Genomic DNA, 23,387 nt, shown 5'->3' on the forward strand with positions numbered 1-23,387 from the left:
TATTTGATCCCCTGCTGATTTTGTACTTTTGCCCACTGACAAAGAAATGATCAGTCTATAATTTTAATGATAGGTTTATTTGAACAGTGAGAGACAGAATAACAACAACAAAATTCAGAAAAACGCATGTCAAAAATGTTATAAATTGATTTGCATTTTAATGAGGGAAATAAGTATTTGACCCCTCTGCAAAACATGACTTAGTACTTGGTGGCAAAACCCTTGTTGGCAATCACAGGTCAGACGTTTCTTGTAGTTGGCCACCAGGTTTGCACACATCTCAGAAGGGATTTTGTCCCACTCTTTGCAGATCTTCTCCAATTAAGGTTTCGAGGCTGACATTTGGCAACTCGAACCTTCAGCTCCCTCCACAGATTTTCTATGGGATTAAGGTCTGGAGACTGGCTAGGCCACTCCAGGACCTTAATGTGCTTCTTCTTGAGTCACTCCTTTGTTGCCTTGGCCGTGTGTTTTGGGTCATTGTCATGCTGGAATACCCATCCACGACCCATTTTCAATGCCCTGGTTGAGGGAAGGAGGTTCTCACCCAAGATTTGACGGTACATGGCCCCGTCCATCGTCCCTTTGATGCGGTGAAGTTGTTCTGTCCCCTTAGCAGAAAAACACCCCCAAAGCATAATGTTTCCACCTCCATGTTTGACGGTGGGGATGGTGCTCTTGGGGTCATAGGCAGCATTCCTCCTCCTCCAAACACGGTGAGTTGAGTTGATGCCAAAGAGCTCCATTTTGGTCTCATCTGATCACAACACTTTCACCCAGTTGTCCTCTGAATCATTCAGATGTTCATTGGCAAACTTCAGACGGGCATGTATATGTCCTTTCTTGAGCAGGGGGACCTTGTGGGCGCTGCAGGATTTCAGTCCTTCACGGCGTAGTGTATTGCCAATTGTTTTCTTGGTGACTATGGTCCCAGCTGCCTTGAGATCATTGACAAGATCCTCCCGTGTAGTTCTGCTGATTCCTCACCGTTCTCATGATCATTGCAACTCCACGAGGTGAGATCTTGCATGGAGCCCCAGGCCGAGAGAGATTGACAGTTGTTTTGTGTTTCTTCCATTTGCGAATAATTGCACCAACTGTTGTCACCTTCTCACCAAGCTGCTTGGCAATGGTCTTTTAGCCCATTCCAACCTTTGTCTAGGTCTACAATCTTGTCCTTGACATCCTTGGAGAGCTCTTTGGTCTTGGCCATGGTGGAGAGTTTAGAATCTGATTGATTGATTGCTTATGTGGACAGGTGTCTTTTATACAGGTAACAAGCTGAGATTAGGAGCACTCCCTTTAAGAGTGTGCTCCTAATCTCAGCTTGTTAGCTGTATAAAAGACACCTGGGAGCCAGACATCTTTCTGATTGAGAGGGGGTCAAATACTTATTTCCCTCATTAAAATGCAAATCAATTTATAACATTTTTGACATGCGTTTTTCTGGATTTTTTTGTTATTCTGTCTCTCACTGTTCAAATAAACCTACCATTAAAATTATAGACTGATCATTTCTTTGTCAGTGGGCAAACGTACAAAATCAGCAGGGGATCAAATACCTTTTTCCCTCACTGTAGCTGAGCACGGTGCCATATTTTTTTAAAGAAAAAAAAACGCCTCGCCGCATATACGAGACACAACCTATCATCGGAAGGAATTGCCATGAGAAGATTTTACAGTGCTAAACAAAGTTTAGTATTTCAAGGTTATAACCGGAGCTCAAATGTTTTAGGAGTTTTGTAAGAATTATAGCATGGGCAGGAGAGAAATGAGAATATACGTGTCACATATATAATTTTCACATTTTCTTCTGTCCCTGATATACTGCCAAACATTTTAAAGGGAATTGCACCAGACGCTTGTGTTAGTTAAAATGAGCCTTTAAAAGACTGCTTTTCATTTGGAATCAATGTGAATGCAGTGTACGGCAGCCTCCCAAACATTTGGGTCGTTACTATGTGCGCAGGTATTGATCTGCTCAATGAAAATACTGATTGTTTTGGCATACTAACGGTAATTTATGTTTCCTGTATGCTATTGAACTCTTCTACAACAATAGTTTGTAGAATATTGACATCAAGAATATATTGAGTGCCACGTTTTATCGAGGCTATACATCAGCCGGACAGTTGCAGCCTTACCTCTTGCTGTACAGAATAAACAGTGCGTCTTAACCATTTCTACATGCGGTATACTGTTTGTTCAGTGTGTGTTAATTGCTAAAGCATGACTGTCATCACTGAGCAGACACCGTTAATGGAATATTAAAGTAGTTTTCCAAGGAGGAGATGGATCGATGAAATGAGTTTGTGTGCAGGTGCTTGGATTATTACTGCCGTACTGTATATTGCGGGATCGCCAGAGATTGAGACGGCATGAGGATGCCTTCATTCAGCAGTGGATCGTTCATGGATGACAATGGCGAGGATGATATTATTGAAAGTAGTTTCAACAAAACTATACCTTCGCAAATGAATAAACCAAAACAATCACAAGTATCAAATATGTTCCATAATATCGTTTTTTTTTAGGTTAGATGGCGTAAATATAAATGTGTTGTTGAACCCACCACTGCCTGGCAGCCAATTAGTGAGGTTTGTCCCATAAACAGAACATACCAATTCGTTACTAGTACAGCACACCGGTGTGTTGTAGAGCAAATCCACATTTACAAAAAAAAACCTATATTAAAAAACCCCTATATTATGGATGATAAATTATGGATGATATTGGTCGCGAAAGCTTACGTGTTAAACTATAAAACGTGTTTAAAATAAAAAAAAAGTTCAAGGATTAAGGCAGTGATAATCTCCAGTTTACAACCCTGAGCCAATGGTGTAAATTCCATATTCCTACGGCAAGGGCAGGTCTCAATGTACTAGTGACATCAGTAACACACACATACATTATATATCTGCACACATACAAAGTTTTGGTGAATCTGTCAGACCTCGAGAAAGCTGAGTGTCACATACTGAAATTTTTATGAATTTAACTTGAAGGTTTTAAAAACTAAAATAGCAAAAATCAATTGTTCCTCGTATATGAAAGCTGACCAGGTCAATGATACCTGTGCAATCATTTATCGATGTAAAGTTTTTCGTTTTCTTCTGTCAACATTTAATGCTGCAAACATTCCACTGGTAAAACAAATGAATACCATTGCAATTATGGGCTTTCATTGTTTACCCAGAAAAAAAAAGTCTTCACTCAATCACAACTCTCAAGACTTGTTAGGAGGCTCCTGTTTGGGATGTTTGGCCAATGCAACTTTCTGCAGTTTTGCTTGTGGAGAGAAACTCGATAAGCCACAATTATACTGGTAAGAACGAAGTTGTAAACTGAGTGTACCAGCCTGCAATAGATTAATGTGTCCGTCCGTCCGTCCCCTTTCAATACTTTAACGAAGTGAAATCTCGTGCTGTTGGGTGTAAAATCAGCAATAGACAGCGCAGAGACTTGTCCTACCAGCCCACCCTGCAGGGACCTGTTAATAAAAGCGTGTATACATTACACTGCAATGCTCAGGTGAGTAAGTGGCAGCCTACTTGTATTGCCATCCGGAAACGAACTGCTCCTGCAAGTGGGTGCCTCAAGCAGTTAGAATGTGAAATACGGGGACTCCTCTATTTACAAACATTCAAACTTGTCCTATGCAGTTGCCTGTTCGGACCGAGAGTTGTAAGTTCAACCGTCACGCAATGGCGGTGGTGGCATCTACATCTGCAAACAAAATGAAGGACCAGTGTCATCTATACCTATAAAAGATTATGCAACTTTTAAAGTTATTTCCCGTGTTTAGTGTGCATGCAGTTTAACCTGTTTGGAATCTACAGGAGTAAAGTTGGACTTACGAACAGACCTCTGGAACCTAACTCGTTCGTAAGCAGAGGAGTCCCTGTATTAAATTGAGATATAGGTTTCAGTTTGTATTGGCTCACGAGGTGAGAACTCAGAGACGCAGGACAGCCTCATTTTAAAAAGTGACCTGGGGTGGGTGGGCTGATTACCGCTGTGTGTGTACCGTAATCCCCATTGGGTAATTTGCAGTTCATTTTTGAATTGAGCAAATTTGGACCCTGGCTGGTACACTATGGCCTGCTCTTGCGAATACCATCAGGGGATCTTTAACGTCCACGATAAAACAGACAGTGCGTAGTGTCCCCTAATGCATCGCGTTATATCAAATTCGCGTGGTGAAAATAACGCGTTCCAGGAGAGCAGACTGTATTTTAGTCATTGCACTCGGAGTAAGAACGATTGTGCGCCTAAAGAATGAGAGTGTAATCGGTGAGCACGACCTGTTACGACGTGGTTCAAAAAGCATGGTGTCAAAAACAATGGAACAAAAAACTTAAAAACGCACACAGGTATGGGGAGATACATGCTTGGAATCACATTGAGAGACAGAAATAGAACCACGTGGCTTAGAGAACATACGCAGGTTAAGGACAACTCAAACTGTTAACAAAAGTCGGTGGGCTGAGGCAGCACATGTCGCGAGAAGGATTGATGGCCAGAAAATGAAGATTAGTGATGGGGTGGCAGCCAGGGAATGGAACACATCAAAGACGACATATATTGAGGAGATGGATCGATGAAATGGGCTCGTGTACAGGTTCTTGGTGGTTTGTTATATCGCGAGGGATGCTGGCGACTTGGAGAAGCCTTCATCCAGCAGTGGATTTGCCATGGGTGATTATTATATAAATAATGCATCCATGCCTTGACATGCACATCATGTCCACATTGGCATCTAATGGCATAAGCAATCTACATTATGGGGATGATTGAAAGGCTGTAGTAAAGCTCCACGTGACAGGTTGATCAACATGCTTTTGATAAAGAATGACTTTCTTAGGTGACTGTAACTACAAGGCGATGTCAATGTATGAGCATAGGCTGCATGTGATCGCCTGCAATTACTGCAGGAGACTTACTGCAAACAAAACACAACAAACCATTGCTGCGATAGTTCAACACAGCCAATTAAAATTATAAATTTCCATAGAATAACATACAAGAAAGGTCTAATTTTGCCCAGGTTCATATGTTTATGCAAATAATCTTCAAAACACAATTTGTTACGTTCTGTCCTTCTCTTCTGGAGAACCAGTACAGCTTTGTACGCCTGCGACACTTGGATATTTACAAAATACTGACATAGATCAGATATTGCCACTAGAAGAAGAAGGATACTGCTGCATCTAAGCGGGACCCAAAGAGTTACCGACGTAGAGGTAGGAAAAATGTTGCACATAGAAGAAGACAAACCTGATAATGATGATGAGAAGGAAACTGACACTTTTTGGACACATATGTAGGATGGGACAACAACAGGAACATTTTAATTGTGTTTTGTTCGAAAAAAATGGAGGGAACCGGAAAGAGAGGAAGAGCTAACAGAGAATGGCTTGACAATGACGACATTCGAGATTCGAGCCAGAAAGACGTGGCACTCCTTGAGCAATATTGGCACAAGACGGAGAAAAGTGGAATCAAATGACGAAATGTGCAGTGGACACCTACGGGCTATCTGCCCGGACATTCGATAACAACTCAAAAAATATTTGAATGATCCTTAAACATGTTTGATTTATTCCTTGGTTTGTGCGAGCGTGGGTGATTGCATGTAGGTACGTTGAGGTGCGTGCTTTGTATAGCCTATAAAGCCTAGACACATTGGTAATTTAAATCATCAGCGTTTTCCAAAATCTAATTCATAGCGTGTATGAGGTTGATGGTAGAGAAGCCTTTCCTGAACGTTGTTTGCTCCCATGGTTGGTAGGCCAATACAGGACATGTTTCCTTATTTTATTTGCACTTGATAGCTGCCATAAGAGGCTAATGGGTCTGTGGTATTGTATTTCAAGTAAGTCGTATCACCCTTTTTAAATAGAAGAATAAACGAGGCATCATTCCATGAGTGGTATTTAACTTCTGTGTAGATATTGAGTGGACATTTATTGAACAGTAATTGATCATGCGTTTATGATTTCCACAGTTTATACCATTCGGTCCAGGAGTTCTCCCCTTTTTCATCATGCGAAAGGGCAGAGGTCACTTCAAGCGTGACATCTGGAACGTCCTCTTCATATGAGCGACGGTCTGATTATTTGGCTCTTGAGTTTTTTCGATAACATTCTTCCACTAATCCATAATATAGTGTGTTTTGGGTTAGATCGCTTAAATATGTCGTTAAACACGGCACCACACTACACAGCCAATTAGTAAGGGTTGTCACGTAAACAAAACATGCCAATTAGTTACTCGCTTAGCACACCGGTGTGTAGTAAAGTAAACTGCCAATACATTTACAATTCGAGTACAAATTCTTCCACTAACTTTAATATTCTATCTCTATCATGAGTTGTGGTGCCACCTTTCTCCTTAAGCACGACCATTTGTGATTTGCCAATCATCAACCTCATTTTGTTGCTTTCATCTTCCCGTTAGTGTTCCTAGATTTATTTTTTGTCCTTATCTTCCCCGTTTTGCAGCGTTGCGTGTGTAGCGTCGTCTGTGCGTGCGGGTGGCGTGTGTCGCACACACAGTCAGCCGGAGACGAGGTGGTCGTAGGAGGCACCGCTCTGCCCTCTTTATTCGTTGTTGCTGATCTCACACCACCACTCGGACCCCTTCTCTCTCTCTCTCTCACACACGACCCCGCTGCCGTGTGCCCCATCCCAGACACGACCCTGTCCGCGTTGCACCGACGGCGTTGACCGGGGGACAGCCAACTATTGACTGGCCGCGCAATGATCTGGCGAAGGCGGCAGCGGCGAGGGCGACGACAGTGACGACGAGACGAGTCCAATCTCAGAACCGGCAGCCCGGAGCTCTCGCTCTCCGCTGCCTATGATCCCCTCGGCTCGGCTTGGCTCCGCCCTAGCCGCGCCTCCCTTCTCGAACCCTCTAGAGCAGCGGTTCCCAATATTTTTGGTACCAGGGACCGGTTTCGTGGAAGACAATTTTTTTCACGGACCGGGGGGGGAGGGGGGGTTCATCATTGGGTCCTTCCCCCTTTTCAAAGATGCTCTCCAGCGACGTTTGTTTTTTTACTCATTTTGGCCAGGGTCAGCTTGTGGACTTACCAAAACTGTGACTGAGACAAGTGCGCAGTGCGGGAAAGAGGCGCGGACGGACGTGGTAAATAAAATAATGGGGGCGAGCCACGCGCGGACTCACCGCTCACCTCCTGCTGTGCGGCCCGGTTCCTAACAGGCCGCGGTACCGGTCCGCGGCCCGGGGGTTGGGGACCCCTGCTCTAGAGGGTTCCAGGGGCTTCCACACGAGGTCTACCGTGGCCCTTGCCCCAGTTCCTCCGCCCTGCCGGCACCCCCGCGTATATGCTCAGCGGCGTGTGCGTTAAGTGCCCACCTGCAGTTGCTGCTTCTGTCCACCAGTCAGCGCTATGTCACTACACGTGTATTCAATATTCAGCGTTGCATATCCATCTCTCTGTAAATATATCTTCTTCCTCAACAACTCTTTCGTGTTCTTGGTTCTTTCGGTAAAGTCATGTAGAATGTAAATAATAAAATAATAAAAAATAAAACATAATAAAATAAGATTCTCACGACGTTTCGGGCACAGCACAAGTAGCCTTCTTCAGGTGAATAAACAGGACTGTCCAGAAGACAGCGCTTGAGTGAACATTGCCAAGCATGGACCGTGTCTTTTAAGCTGTGTGGGCGGAGTTAACAAATTAATTAGCATGTTGCCCAGCACCACCACCGGATCGGAGGAGGGTGGCGGCTGGGCACACATTCATTATCTTGGGTTTGCCTGCAACTAGTTTCAGCGTGCGTGGCAGCAGTCTGCGGTTGCTTCCTGTGTTGTATTTGCTGAGGACAGAAACGTCTGACGAATCAAGTCAACCTCATTCCTCACCCTTCATCCCCATTTGGGGTTTTGAACGTCCATTTCAGAGATTCCCAATTTTGTTTTTTAAAGGTATGCAATATTTTCATGTCTGTGCTGGCTACGAACTCTAGTAGACGCTGACCTCTCATTCTTTTTACTCTCCTGTCAAATCTACCGGTCATCTTCTCGTCTCTGCACCGTCACCGACTTTTGCATTAAAGTCACCCTTGATGGTGTTGAAACGCATGTTATTCCCGTTCAGACATTGGGTAGTATCCTCACATATGCTGTTTAGCTCTGCGCGACCGTCGCTTGTCATTGGAGCATATACTTGGATGATATATAAATTGTAGTGTTTCGAGGGGTTTTAAAGGACGCTGACAACTCAATATGATGAACCTTTGAACCCTTATACTAATTGTCTGATTATCAGATAGATTAAGAATCCCACTCCTCGATAATTACTTCACCTGTTCCTCGTTAATATGGAATTATCCCCCTTCCTTGAAACCCCCACTGATACCAGCAATGGCCCGGGTTAACGTATTTTAATCTTGTCTCCAATTCAACAACGTTTGATTCTTCAAAGTCCACACATTGCATGCAGCAATGATCAAGTAGGATCTCTTCCACCGACACGTACCCTGCTGTTAGCATGGATGACAAAATCACATTTGCAGTGTCTGGGACGGGACCCGAGTTTCACACCGCCACCACCGTGCAATTATTTTATTTTACCAAATTAAAATAAGTCATGACCTGTTCTTCAAATTAACATTCTCCGTATTACGCCTCTTAAAAAACCCGCAGGTGCATGAGGCAAGTCCATCAATAACTGAGCGACAGCAACAAAGGGCAAGCGGACGGTTGAAAGCAGCTCATAGTATGCACCCTCACGGCACACAGCAAGCTCAGGTCTAAAGTGGGCATGAGCAGGAGCAAAGAAATTGGCTTGGACATTTATGGCAACGTCTAATTCATGCAGCATTTCATTTAACATTCCCTTTTTGTGTTGTCTCTGAATCCATATCACATTGTATATTAAACAAAGTGTACAATGAATGTTTAAAACAATGCAAATTTAGCCTGGATTCTAATGTGTAAAAGCAACTGACAAAAAAACTGTTAGCTATTAATCTCAACCAAAGCAAATCATATTTTTTAAATTCACTTCTCCATTATCTGCAGCAGATAATGGGGTTGAAGGGTTATTTAAAAAAAAAACACGGAACTTTATCTTGCATTAGAGAAGCAACTGAAAATAAATAGCGAATAAACTCCACAACATCTATTTAGTCAATTCCCTTCTCTGAAATAGGAGTTGGAAAATGCTGTGGCAGATGATGGGGTTGAAGAAAGAGTCAAATAACAAAAAAAGTGGTCCATGTAATAAAGAGGATATTGCTTCTTCGATTATTGCAACCCCTGTTGATAATTACATTACACGTGACTGAAATTCACAAGCGAACCTGTGTTATTATTTCAGAGAGAAAGATAAAAAGGTGGCCTCTCGTGTACCCTAAAACTGACAGGCCTCTGCAAACCCATGTAGCGCGTGCTATTTGTGATCGGGCTGATTAAGACTCCCTTCCCTTGGCGAATCTTCGTTCACAGTATGAGTACAGCAGACATCCAATGATCTGCGTTGATACGGAGACCATACATATATTGGGTCCTGTAATCCGTGGCACACCGAGGAGGTTCAACCAAATAAATTGCGGAAATGTTTTCCTGCCCAACGTGGTGTGCCACGGATTATGGGAAGAATCAGCCGTGCTATTTCAGGAATCTGCTAACATTTTTGCGGATTACAGAGGAAGCATGGCACGTGACTCGTGGTTTTATTAATCCATAATAAAGTGACGGTTTACGAAATTACGAGTTTTCCAAAAAAAACAAATGCTGCAAATATGCTATATGGGGCTTTGACAACGGGCGTGTTTCTATTTTGATATCCAAGGTTGTGAAAAAAAACTAGTTTATTTAATCTTCTTTGGTTCTTTTGGTAAAGTCACGTACAATGAGAATAAAATAATAAATTAATGAAATAAAATAACACAATAAAATTCTCACGACGTTTCGGCCACAACACAAGTGGCCTTCATCAGGTGAAGGGACGAGACTGTCTGGAGGACAGCACTGGAACGAACACAGCCAAGCTCAGACCGCGACCTTTAAGCTGTGTGAGAAGAAACAGAGCACCTTGACAAAGGAATTAGCATAAAAATGAGCATTTAATTGGCTGACTTAGCATGATGAACGGTGATGAACGGTGTAGAGGGGGGGAGGGGGAGTTTGTATATTGATGGTGTGAAAAGGGAATTTAAGCTGCTGCGAAAGTTTGGGATACCACTACTTGAACAAATATACTGTACCATTGAAAATTAGTTTAATGTTTGGTTCGGATAATTTAGCATTGAAATAGCTGCGTAATTAGCTTGTGACTGGTCACAGAAATGGCTATGTTAAAGTAAAAGCCTACACATCCACAGAGGCACCTAGTACAAATCAAACAAGAGAATTTAGCATTGAAATAGCTGAGTGATTAGCTTGTGACTGGTCACAGAAATGGCTATGTTAAAGTCAAAGCCTACACATCCACAGAGGCACCTAGTATAAATCAAACAGGAGAATTTAGCATTGAAATAACTGAGGGATTAGCTTGTGACTGGTCATAGAAATGGCTATGTTAAAGTCAAAGCCTACACATCTAAATCGAAATTTTGTTTATTTAACCTCGGAAACATTGCTCAACTGTGAAAACATCTTATACCGGCTGATTCTGAGAGGCTGGTCCATGCACTTGTTCTCTCGTGAATCGATTACTGCAATGCCTTGCTGGTTGGTGCTTCAAATAATGTCCTTGGTCGATTACAAATTGTTCAGAACGCGGCAGTCAGGATGCTCACCTGAACCCCATTGCGTGACCACATTTCTCTGGCTCTCTTATCATTACAGTGGCTTCCTGTCTTGAAACGAGTAGATTTTAAGAGCCTTCTACGGGTTTGCAAAGCCTTGCATGGGCTGGTACCACCACCATATATTCACGAATTATTTAATTCATCCGTACACCGCCTCAAGGTCGTTTCTCCAGACTCTGTCCTTCTGTGCGTGCCTCGATACCGGCTACGTTCCCAGGTCGAGCGGGCATTTGCTGTGAACGCGTCACTGTTGTGGAATTCGCTTCCCGTTGGAAATTCGTTTATCCGATAACGTGGGTACTTTTGAGTATCGTCTTAAAAGATATTTTCTTAAGTCAGTTTATTCTATTTAGCTTCTCCGTCTCTCTTGGCCTTGCCTTATTCTTACAAGGCGCCTTGAGACATCAGTGGTAGGCGCCTTACAAATGAATGCTAATTATTGTTATTAACTAAACAAATCACACGAGCATGGCTAGTCTGTGCAGGGGCAAAACTGAATATTTAATTTGCGAAATAAAAAAAAATCGCATTTCCCCTACGGGTTCCACGATTTGGCCCTGCCCATCTTTACAGATCGCGGTCTGCGAAACGTCTTCAATCCACGGCGGTGCACCCCAAATGAAGCGTAAAGAAAACGATTTAATAAAAAAAAACGTTTAAATAAGTAAAAATTACTCAGTGGCATTTTATTGTAAATGTTATATATTTTTTTACACATGGAAGGATTTACAGTGCATCTATTTATAATGCATAAAGTACTTTGGCAGGCATATTCAAATCGCAATTGTCGAGTACATGAAAGAAAATGCCTACATGGAACCATTAGCATGTACATCGTGTAAGTAGATGTAGGCGGAAAAATATACAGGCACATTAATCGTTTGGGCTTCCCAAGTACAATGCAAAACTTGGTTATAATTAACGTAATAGCCATTAATTGCTCCACGATTGCAAATACCTATTAGCTGAAATTAGAATTCCCAACAAGAAACATGATTGGCAGTGTGTTTTATGAGCTGGAAAAGCATGACCCGCAAATGACTCATATCCCAGGAGCCGGCAAGCTCAGGCGGCTGGCTCAGACACCTGCGTGGTGATATTGAATTATTGATCGGCAGCCCTAATCCTATACTGGAGCAGGACAGGCCATGATCTCGAGTGAAATACATGAAATGTGCATCAAACAAAAAACCTTCTCTGGGATGACTGCCTTTGGATGGCTTAAAAGCCATAAATAAATGAGGGCAAAATCCCAGGAAAGGAGGAGGGATAATTTGAAGTGTTGCTGTGGAACATGCATACTGTACAATACTACACGGTATATTCTTGATGTAGTTTAAATTATATATATAAAAAAAATAAAGCCGCACTTTGTATTAAAAATATATATGACAATGTATAAAATGTACATGAAATTAATTAAGTAGGTTTAAAAATAAGATTCAATAAAAGCACGACTTTACCTTGGCACTACAAGCCAGTCAATGAGACCTGACGGGCTTATCAATTACTCATGTGGTTGTTATTATTCAGGAAAGCCTCGCTGAGTCTCAAGACTCTTTATCAGGAGGGTTCTGCCAAGTTTTCTCAGTCTTTGCCAATATTGATGCGTATAATTCAAAATGAGAATTTTGCAGGCAATTCTTCAAAGGCAGTTATGCATTGTGCGCTTTTTTTTTGTTTAGCTATGTGAGGAAACTGGAGAACCCAGGGGAAATCCATGTAGAACAGGGGGAGGACATAGAAATTCCATACAGGAAGAGACCCAAGTCGTGAATCGAACCCAGGGCCTCGTTGCTGTGCGGTACGAATGTCGTTAGCTCTGCTCTACCCTGTCGACCAAGGCGAAGCACGACCTCACCTTGCCACGACAAGCCATTCAAGGGCACTGACGGGCTCAGCAAATGGATTTTTGAAGCCCGTATAAGAGTTCAATTTTAGGTCTGAGCAAAACGACATTGAGGATGCAACGCGAACACGGCAACAGATACGGGGTAAACTGCAAGCCATAGGAATAGGCATCTGATGAACGGCCACTCGTGGAGGTGGCGTGAACACTGCGGACGCGGATATAGACACCACAGGCATTCTGAGAAAATGACCGTGGCTTCTGAAGTAAAAGGAAGTGTAATAACTCAGGAAATGAAATGTGGAATACATTTTACATTTATATACGCGGTACTACATCGGGAAAATGTCAGTGGTTGTGCAGCAATAAAAGAGTTGACGTCAAAGCTACCCTGTAGCGCGATATTTTATAAATGGGAGGCATGCAAAAACTCAGGGGGCCTACGACACAGTCATTGTTGCACAAACTTTAAACGTTAAACGCTAAACAGAATGAGCAAAGCCACCATCTTTTGGCTAGCAATCGAACAAAGACGGTCACCGCATCGCGCACTTCCAGATGCGCTTCTTTGGCTTCTGGAACGTTCTTCCTTTTCAATATTAGGAAGCCGCTGGAACTGTGCAGTTCTACATCTAGATTGGAAACGAATTTCTTGAGAACTGCTTTTTGTGTTTAGTTTGTTGTCCTTCCCCCGCACCTCCGATTAGCGTGGTTGACTGCGTATGGTTCGAAATACGTTTAATATACATCTGCTTGAATCTGGCGTGTATTCTGCCCTAACTATTACCCTCTATGTGTACGATGAATTACTGCAACACCCACAACGCAATTGGCACTGGTATTGAATACAAAACTGACAGTTATTTACCTTACCGGAATTTAGGAGGGGGAGGGGGCAATCACACCCCCCCCCCATGATATGGAGCTGCTTCAACGTTGGCAAACTATTCAACATTTCTGTGCAAAATTCAAATAAAACACAGCAAACGGTGTTTACAAACTATTTCCAAATACTATATGCATGCCAAACCATCATACGTGTATGAGGGGGTAATACCAGATATTGCAAGATATTTTGAATAAAATGCTTTCAAAGCCTAAACAACTGGTATCCTGAGAATAGGTTTTCCTCTTTTTTTCTGGCAACAAAACAGCTGTGTTAAGATGTTAAAACACCAAACTGAAACCTTTTAAAAGGAATCATGTTTGCATTAACCACAATATTTGCGGTCAGAATGCAAACAAAAAACATACTCTGATATAATATATGCATTGTCCTTGAAACTGATTGGTCCACACCAGAGACAGCTTTCTTTTGAGCCTAGTCTCGAAACGGTGTTAGACCAGAGGACGCCAAAAGATACGTTTTTTTGTTTGAATTCTGACCACAAGTATTGTGGTTAATGCAGACATGATTCCTTGTAAAAGGTTTCAGTTTGGTGTTTTGACATCTTAACACAGCTGTTTTGTTGCCAAAAAAGGGGAAAACCTATTCTCATATTTTGGTACTGGCAAAGGAGGTTCCATGATGTAACTGGTATCCTTTTATGGCTGAAGTTTGATGTCTGCAGTTTTTTGGTTCTCCACGCATTCTGTATTCAAAGAACAGCAATGCCCCCTTGTAAATCAAGCACCTTGCTGGATAGACATTCATTATCGACGTGCGGCAAGGCTGTTGCCGGTGAGATAAAGGTCACCTACATTCTTCACGAAATAACTTAGGTTAGGAGCTGGGAAAATCTGTGTGTGTGGGTGGATGGAGGAACAAGACCATATCAAGCTCGTAACCACCTGCAAACAATTCGTCAGCCAGCCAGCCAGCGTGTGTCCATGTCACCATCGGTGGCACAGAGCGTCGTGGCGGTGGCGATTGAGACGAATTTTCAGCTAAAAGAAGATACTTAAGCACGGAAAGGGCAGGCGAAAAGTGATGATCGCCACAATGTATGTAAAATCCAATCATAGTGGACGACACAAACGGCCCTTATCCAATGTCCCGTGTTTTTTGTTGTTGTTGCTTTCGTCCACTGCATTTTCTGAAGCGCTCCCTCTGTTCCGTAGCTTCGTAGCGATGTTTTTGTTAAGGTAAATTGAAATGCAAAGATACACCCCTTGAAATGCCTTGCTCATGCCACTGCTGGCGGGAGGGTCTCCACTAGAGAGGGCATTATAGCCTACTATTCCATGCTGGCCCAACGTCTGGGAAGAGCATGTCCATTAATCTTGCATGGGCTAGGTCTGTTTTAGTAATTATGACAACTTGCGATGTAAAATAAATGAAAAAAAAATACGCTACCAAATAAAATATTATTTGTCAAAGAGAATATCTTGCGCTTTGACAGTTGCGCACAAATACGATACTTAATTTAGTTACCAACAAGTATGCAGTCAGAATGCCATATCTCTTCCTTTATGCGGCATTCCAAATCACGGCAGAGTTATGCAAGCATGAACACTGCTGCATTTTCAATGAATAGCATATGACGAAGGCAGAAGAGGTAAAGATGTGGCCCTGCTATTGCACTGCTATTGGAAGACCCTCAACGAGAGGGAACTCTAAAGGGTGTTTGGGCAACTCTTCCACGGTGGATAGACATCTCAGAAGAGGGGCGCTATAGTGGCGAGATGTTAACTACCTCACCTGATATACAGGAGCTCGTGGGTTTGATCCCGACCCTGACGACTGTATATTTGGAGTTTACATGTTCTTTCCATGGTTGTGTGGATTCTTCTCCGGGTCCTCAGGTTTTAGAAACATGCGTTTGGAGTATTTGGCTGTGGTATATTTCCACCCGATAAGCAATTTCGTTGAGCTATGATTTGTGGCCAGGTCACTTCTGAAAAAGAGCTGTATAGCTCAGTGGGCCTTACCTGGTAAAATAAAAAATATAGTTTTAATAGTTTAAATAGGTTGGAGGACCACCACACAGCCTGTTGGATAACTGTGGTGTACCCATTTATACTGCAGGGTGGACAGGGGTGGAGAGGATCTTTTATTTTTCCCCATTGTTAACTTAAAGTGCAATGATCCATATTTGCTTTTGGGTCCGTCCACGTGGTAGCTTACACGTCGGAACACAAACCATCGTGCGAGCTCCGGTCATTCTCGCACCGGTTTTTGGCGAGTGATCGAACAAGGACAGTCACTGCATCACGTGCTTTCAGATGTGCTTCTGCGGCCGTCTGGAACGCTCTTGCTTCCGATATTAGGAGCTATGCACTTTGCAATATAGATTTAAAACTTATCTCGTTAAGACAGCTTTTTGCGTTTAGTTTGTTTTCCTACCCCGTACCTCCGATCAGCACGGTTGGCTACGTACGGTGCAAAAGAAGTTCAACATACATACATTGCCATTAAACCTCCACCACTCGACAGGATTGTCACGTTTACAGAATTTGTGTTGATATGTGTGCAAATGTATTAGCACATTTCTGACCGATTAAGCTCCTCACTGGCCTCGTTTCATCATAATAATTTCACATCGCTTGTTTCAACTGCTGTGCCACGAAATTGCATCAAACCAGTAACCTCTGTAATGAAGTCTAGTATGCTAACCATTGCACCATGGCAGCATAAATGCTGTTGTATTTTTTCCCTATTATGGGAGACCTTAAAGTGCTTTTTGCAGAATGAATGTACTGGCTCACTTCCATTACCCTTTTAAATAAGCTCGAAACCATGGATTATGGGTCAAATATTGCCCTTTGGCATAACATCCTTTTTTTAGAATTCTGAATGATTTTTAAGTAGTAACTGTATTAATTGTATACGTTGGGCTTTCACAACCAATATTATAATTAATAATTGAGAATGCTGTATGTCACCTCAAGCGAAACGCTGTGCCTATTTCAATGCTGTGAGATTACTCTCCAACAACATCGGTGGTGATTCATTTGGCACGTTTGATTCACGTGACAATTTCATCAATTGACTGTGGCGGGTGGAGGACGGTTTACGACACACATTTTTTTATATGACCTAACCCCAAAAAATAAATATTAATTCGTTCTAGTATTTATTGTTATTGCACAGAACATTAATTCTTCATTTTTTTGGACGTAAAGTGCTTTACTGGGTCCTTTTTGAGCCATGCATAGCATGCAGACGTTTATGAAGTCTTGGTTTCAAACACAAAAGAGTCTGCTTTAAATTTAAAACTCTCCATATAAAAACAATTTCAATTTCACAGGCAACATTATAGACCTGGAGCCATAAACAATGAATTGAAAGTCTGGGGAACTTATGAAGGTTCTCAGGTTCTCACCAAGCAAAGGTTAATAATAAAATATCAAACAAAGAATTTAACATTAAAAAAGCATCATGTTTAATGGGTAAAGATTACATAATGCAGTGGGGTATAGGTAACAGTTAAATATTCGTAAATATATCGATATATTCAATCAAATCTTGATTCAGTAGACATTTTGATTTAAAGCTTTCGTGACTGCAGTAATTCATATTCTTAGTTCTTTCGGTAAAGTCACGTTGAAGGGAAACAATAAAATAATAAAATATATAAAACAATAAAAATTATCACGACGTTTCGACCATAACACAAACGGTCGTCTTCAGGTGTGTCGGTTTGCATACATTTATTTATTTTTAAACGGTGTATTTATTTATAAAAAAAAGAAAAACGTTAGCGCCATGCGCAGCGATTTGGCAGTTTATTTAGAAGGACTAGTCCATCTATGTTCGGAAAAGAGGAGGGGGGAGACGAATTTTTTTTAATGTATGCTGTCTGAAAGCCACTGTAAGCGTGAACAATCAATTAAGACCTGAAATGGCTTATCAAATCTTTCCAATGATTGCTAAGCCAGAATCCATCTTCTCGGTTGAAATTGTCTCTGTGCTTGTATATGTGGATAGCCTCATGAACGAATCTCTCATGGTAGCCAGATGGCTTACAAAGAACCTCTGTCTTCAACGTGACTTTACCGAAAGAACTAAGAATATGAATTACTGCAGTCACGAAAGCTTTAAAAACAAAATTTAACCGCCTCTATGGGGAGGGTTTTCACATAACTTTAAGATCCTTCAACAAACTCCAGGATAAGAAGGCTCAGCTGATCGAGTCTCTCACCTTCCTGAAGAGATGCCGCAACTCTGGGGTAATACCAATCGCATTTACACTGACCTCTGCTGCTGTAACTTCTTCTAATGCGAAACGAATTTTTTTCAAAACTAGCTTAGCTCTTATCTCAGAAAAAATCAGACTTATACGCACCGAACTAGATCAGTTAGATAAGACACTCTACAAATCACACTTATCATTGACGGCAACAATGTCCACATCGGATTGGGAACATGTAGACAATATGACTGCCTCTTCAGCTGCTACTATGTCGACCAAATGTAAGGACAACCTGATTTCCAAATTTAACCTCCTCTTCAACAAAATACCGGACCCACACACCAAAAAGTTAGACGTCAACAAAGTCGTAATTAATCGCAGTAACAGTTCTATTTCCGATGGTCTGAAATCCGTTTTAGCTAAAGGTCTAAACTTTGCAGTCACACCTAAACAAATACCAGTTAATGATATAATTGCCCAAGTAGACGTTGCTCTCAGGGGCCTGGGTCACATCGCTGCAGACGTAGCAAGATCTGAAATCGCTGCAACCCTCAAAAACGCTAAGATGCCAGCTAGCAACCTCAGCAAAGATGAGCGTTTTGAATTATATAAATTAAAAAAGAGGAATGATATTGTAGTCCTCTCAGCTGACAAAGGCAATGCTACTGTCATCATGGATAAAATAGAATACAACAACAAAATTAAAGAATTACTCGACGATGGTAGTTATACAAAAATAAAAAGAGATCCCACCAACAGCCTCGTCACACAAACCAACAAAATAATTTCTGATTCAACCGCATTAATTGATCAATCTAAACAGTTTTCGTTGAAACCTTCTGCTGCCAGGCCACCAAGATTATACGGCTTACCAAAAATACATAAAGTAGATACACCCCTTCGTCCCATCGTCTCTACTATCAACTCCCCCACCTACAAACTAGCTCGTTTTTTGTCTGAAATCCTGCATTCTTTCACTGGAAAGACCACCTCTGCGGTACAAAATTCTACTCACCTGATATCGACAATCACGGGTATTTCCCTGTCCCCAGACGACTTGCTTGTCAGTTTTGATGTAGTTTCCTTATTCACCAAGGTTCCTGTACCTGACACCATTGCAATCATTGAAGACTTGGTTCATCAAGGACTAAACACTGTGGTACCCCCTCTGGTGAGACACTGTTTAACCAATACATACTTCACTTGGAATGGAACTTTCTACAAACAAACTGAGGGCACCCCAATGGGCTCCCCCCTATCTCCGGTTATAGCTAACATTTTCATGGAGAAATTTGAGACTGACGCCATCCAGACTGCCACTCTGCGCCCAACCTTATGGAAGAGGTACGTGGATGACACTTTTGTCATCTGGCCACATGGCCGGCCTGCTCTAGACCAATTCTTCGACCACATCAATTCCATACACCCAGCAATCAGATTTACCATGGAAGTAGAAATAGATGGCAAGCTACCTTTTTTGGATGTCCTAATTAAAAAGAGACCTGATGGTTCAATGAGCCACTCTGTCTACAGGAAAGCTACCCATACGGATGCTTATCTGAAACCGGATTCCCACCACCATCCATCACAGAAGAATTCTCTCATCAAGACTCTGTATCATAGAGCCCAATGCATATCCGACCAGGAACACATAGGCAGTGAACTCAAGCACGTACACGAAGCTCTTAAGGCTAATAGTTACTCCGACTATACAATCCGCAAAGCTATCACTCAAACCATGAAGAAGGACCCTCTTGAGGAGCCTTTCAAAACCATCACTTTACCCTACATTGCGGGGATCACAAAAAAGATCTCCAAAATCTTGAATAAACACAAGATCCAGGTCCGTTTCAACACTTTACATAAAATCCGTGATCTGGTTCCGTCTGTAAAAGATGTGATTCTGGACATACAATACACTGGTGTCTACAAACTAAGTTGCCTCTGTGGTAGTAGTTACATTGGAGAAACCAAACGCCATGTCTCGGACCGCATTCGTGAACACAAAGCAGACCTTAAACACGGTAGGACCAACACCTCGGCCGTGGCAGATCATTGTTATAATTCAGTAGGCTCACATGACATTGACTTTTCCAAGACAGAGGTTCTTTGTAAGCCATCTGGCTACCATGAGAGATTCGTTCATGAGGCTATCCACATATACAAGCACAGAGACAATTTCAACCGAGAAGATGGATTCTGGCTTAGCAATCATTGGAAAGATTTGATAAACCATTTCAGGTCTTAATTGATTGTTCACGCTTACAGTGGCTTTCAGACAGCATACATTAAAAAATTTCGTCTCCCGCCTCCTCTTTTCAGAACATAGATGGACTAATCCTTCTAAATAAACTGCCAAATCGCTGCGCGTGGCGCTAACGTTTTTCTTTTTTATAAATAAATACACCGTTTAAAAATAAATAAATTTATGCAAACCGACACACCTGAAGACGAGCGTTTGTGTTATGGTCGAAACGTCGTGAGAATTTTTATTGTTTTATATATTTTATTATTTTATTGTTTCCCTTCAACGTGACTTTACCGAAAGAACTAAGAATATCAGTAGACATTGGTTACATTTTATCAGGACCAATGTGGACAGATCCATACGTCTTTTAGAATGGGGAATGTTTAACTAATTGTGTCTCGTGTACAATGCTTAAGCTGAGTGTTTTGGAGTAATGTTGCTGGACAGGCAGGCGATGCTTTATAATTTTAAGACGTGCAATTCCAAAGGAATCACGGGGCCTCTCTTTACAATATAACTGGCGTATTGACTCATGTTACACCAGATCCAATTATGAGTATCATCGTGTATTAATCCTATATTTACATAACATAATCCTACGTGACAAAACTTTAGTATTAGCGGTAAATACGCAATCATGGATTCACATGCATGCAATATATTTCTGTATCATTAACGTAATGTGTAGTTTTTTTCATGAAGCAAACTTGTTCGTCATTTAGTTTACTATTATTAGAAATAATGGTTTAAATTGACAAGTGAGAAACTGTTTTGGGGAATATTTCAACAGACAGCAAAACGTAAGATCAACATTCTAGACCCACGAGCCCAAAAGGACAACGATTACATCTCAATCAAGATAACTGAATCCTTAGCAAGGTAAGTCAATCGATGGTCCACTCTTGGTGGCAGGTAAACCGTGGGTGCCACCATTTGTTTACATCTCGTCAATCTTGTCACGGTGGCGAAATGTTAACTACCTCGCCTGGTGTACAGGAGGGCGTGGGTTTGCTCCCGACCCTGATGCCTGTATATTTACATTTATAATTCTAAATGTAGTGGGTTTACTCTCCAACACACTTGTGTGCCGAAGTAGTGACTAATTGGCACGTTTTGTTAACATGACAAACCTTACAAATTGTGCTGTGTCGGGTAGTGGTGGTGGTGGGTTAACGTCTTAACGACACAATTATATTTATGCGATCTAACCCAAACATAACCTTTATTATATATTTGGAGTTTGCATGTTCTCCCTGTGGTCACGTGGATTTTTTTTCTCCTGGTCCTTCGGTTTTTCCCTCCACATTTAGAAACATACGTTTCGAGTATTTGGCTGCTATAAATTAGCACATGATAAGCCACTTCGTTGAGCTATCATTTGTGGCCAGGTTGCTTCTGAAAAATAGCTCAGTGGGCCTTACCTGGTAAAATTAAAAATGCTTACTGTAGTTTCAATGATTATTGTATAAATTGACCTCTAACATTTCACAGTTATGTAGTTGTAACCTTTTCATGCAGACACCACAGAATGTGGCATTTTGGAAGGGGGTAAAAAAACACCAAAATGAAAAAAACTATTATTCTTGTGCATTGTAAGCCGATACTCGTTGTGTCTACTTCAAGCTTCCTGTACCCAAAAAAAGATACCGAAAAAATAATATTTCCACGTCACTGTTAGCCACGGCAGCTGTAGGGTCCTTTAAAACTCCCTTTATCCGTGGTTCTACTTCTCAATAGTATGCGCAGTGTTACCCAAAGTATATAGCGAAGCTGACTCCTAAGACTCGCGAGGTTTTTCGCAGATAAGTGGAGTCACGCCGAATTTGTGCTATTATTCGCAGGAGTAAAATTACTGTTAACCTTGCCGATAATAGGATCCCCAATATGGGTCCCCCATACCACTGCGGGTAAGATGAGTTCCCATGCATTTAAATATAATTGATGTAGTATGTATAACATTGTATGCTGGGTGCGCGCTTGTGTATGAGCATTTGCGGACTCAAAAGTGTAGCCCGCCTGGCAATAGCACTGCGGTGATGTCACCGTCATTGAGTGGCAGTTGTTGTGCATGTGTGCCAGTATGTGAGGATCTTGTCAAGGACGCTGCTGGGCAGTTGGAGGCCGTCACCCTCCAGCAACAGCAGCGAAAGGCAGAGCAGCAACGTTCACACACATGGGCAGAACGCCGGGCTGCGGAAACGCAAGTTGGGGCAGTAGTGAGCACAAGTGGTCCATTTGCCAGTCATCTCAGTCAGTCAACCGATGGCACCTGGGTCTGTCGCGTGGCCTCCTGTCAGCAAGCCTCCGACGCTGCACATTGGCCTGGAAGTGCACCTAGCCTGGCACAAGTGCCGTGGTGACGTCACCGCCACTTAATGGCAAATGGTGGCTGTCGCTACCAGTAGAGTATGTACACAAGATGGGCATCTGTGTTTTTCCTCTACATTCTTGCTCCCCACCTGCATGCATTAGCACTTGAGCGGATGCCAAGCCCCGCGTGCCTCAACTGTGCGCACACTGGGCACCGTATGCTTTGCCTTGGACACTGCCAAGTTAGCAGGATTGAGAATGGTAGCACGGCGCCTTCATTTGTTTTCATGAAATTGAAATTTCCCCCAGCTCAGCCAGGTTTTCAGTACTGGCAGTTCGGTACTGTTTGGCCCCGACTGGTGACAAGGGGAGGACCACACGCACCAGCTGATCACAAGCCTCTGCTCTCAATAGCCATGCGCAACGCTCAAGGGAAGAGAGCGGTTACCACATTGTTAACTGGCAAATTATTTTACTTTGTATTCACAATGGGTACTTGCGGCAAGGTGAAGCTGACCTGATGGTAGGCTGTGCTGAGTATCGATGATCAGGAATCAAGCGCGGATTTTGTGAAAGGTTAACCCAGCTTGAAAACCCAAACTGGCGCACATACAAATCCGCCATTTGATTGAATGTGCTGTGGTAGCGAGTGCTGTTAGCGAGCACCTATTACAGCCGCTGCAGAATGTGAAGGGGGTAGTGTAGCTAGGAACATTCCTGGCCACATTTGTCTATTCAGTGATGGTGTTAACCGCATTTGCAAACACACTCAAACAAAGACAAAGATCCCCCTATAGCCTTAACAGACTGTTCGGGTAAGTGCTGTTAGCGAGCACCTATAAAGGCCGGCACGGCACACGAGGGGGTGGGTGACCAGCACCACGTCCGGCCGCCTTTGTCTCCCCAGTGGCGATGTTAACACATTGCACCGGGTACTCATTTGAGGCTGAGTCGACCTAGGGGAGGCCCAGGACCGGTTAAAATAATCGTCACTGGTGTTTGTGGTGAGCGGGAATCGGACTTGGTTCGCTGGATTCGTAGCGCGGCGCGCTAACCACTACACTACCGCTCACCAAACACACACACATGCAATTGTACGCATGCATACACACATT

This window comes from Petromyzon marinus, chromosome 20 (assembly GCF_048934315.1).
Source record: "Petromyzon marinus isolate PM22_M1 ecotype Great Lakes invasive population chromosome 20, UKy_Petmar_22M1.pri1.0, whole genome shotgun sequence".
Classification (NCBI taxonomy): Eukaryota; Metazoa; Chordata; class Hyperoartia; order Petromyzontiformes; family Petromyzontidae; genus Petromyzon; species Petromyzon marinus.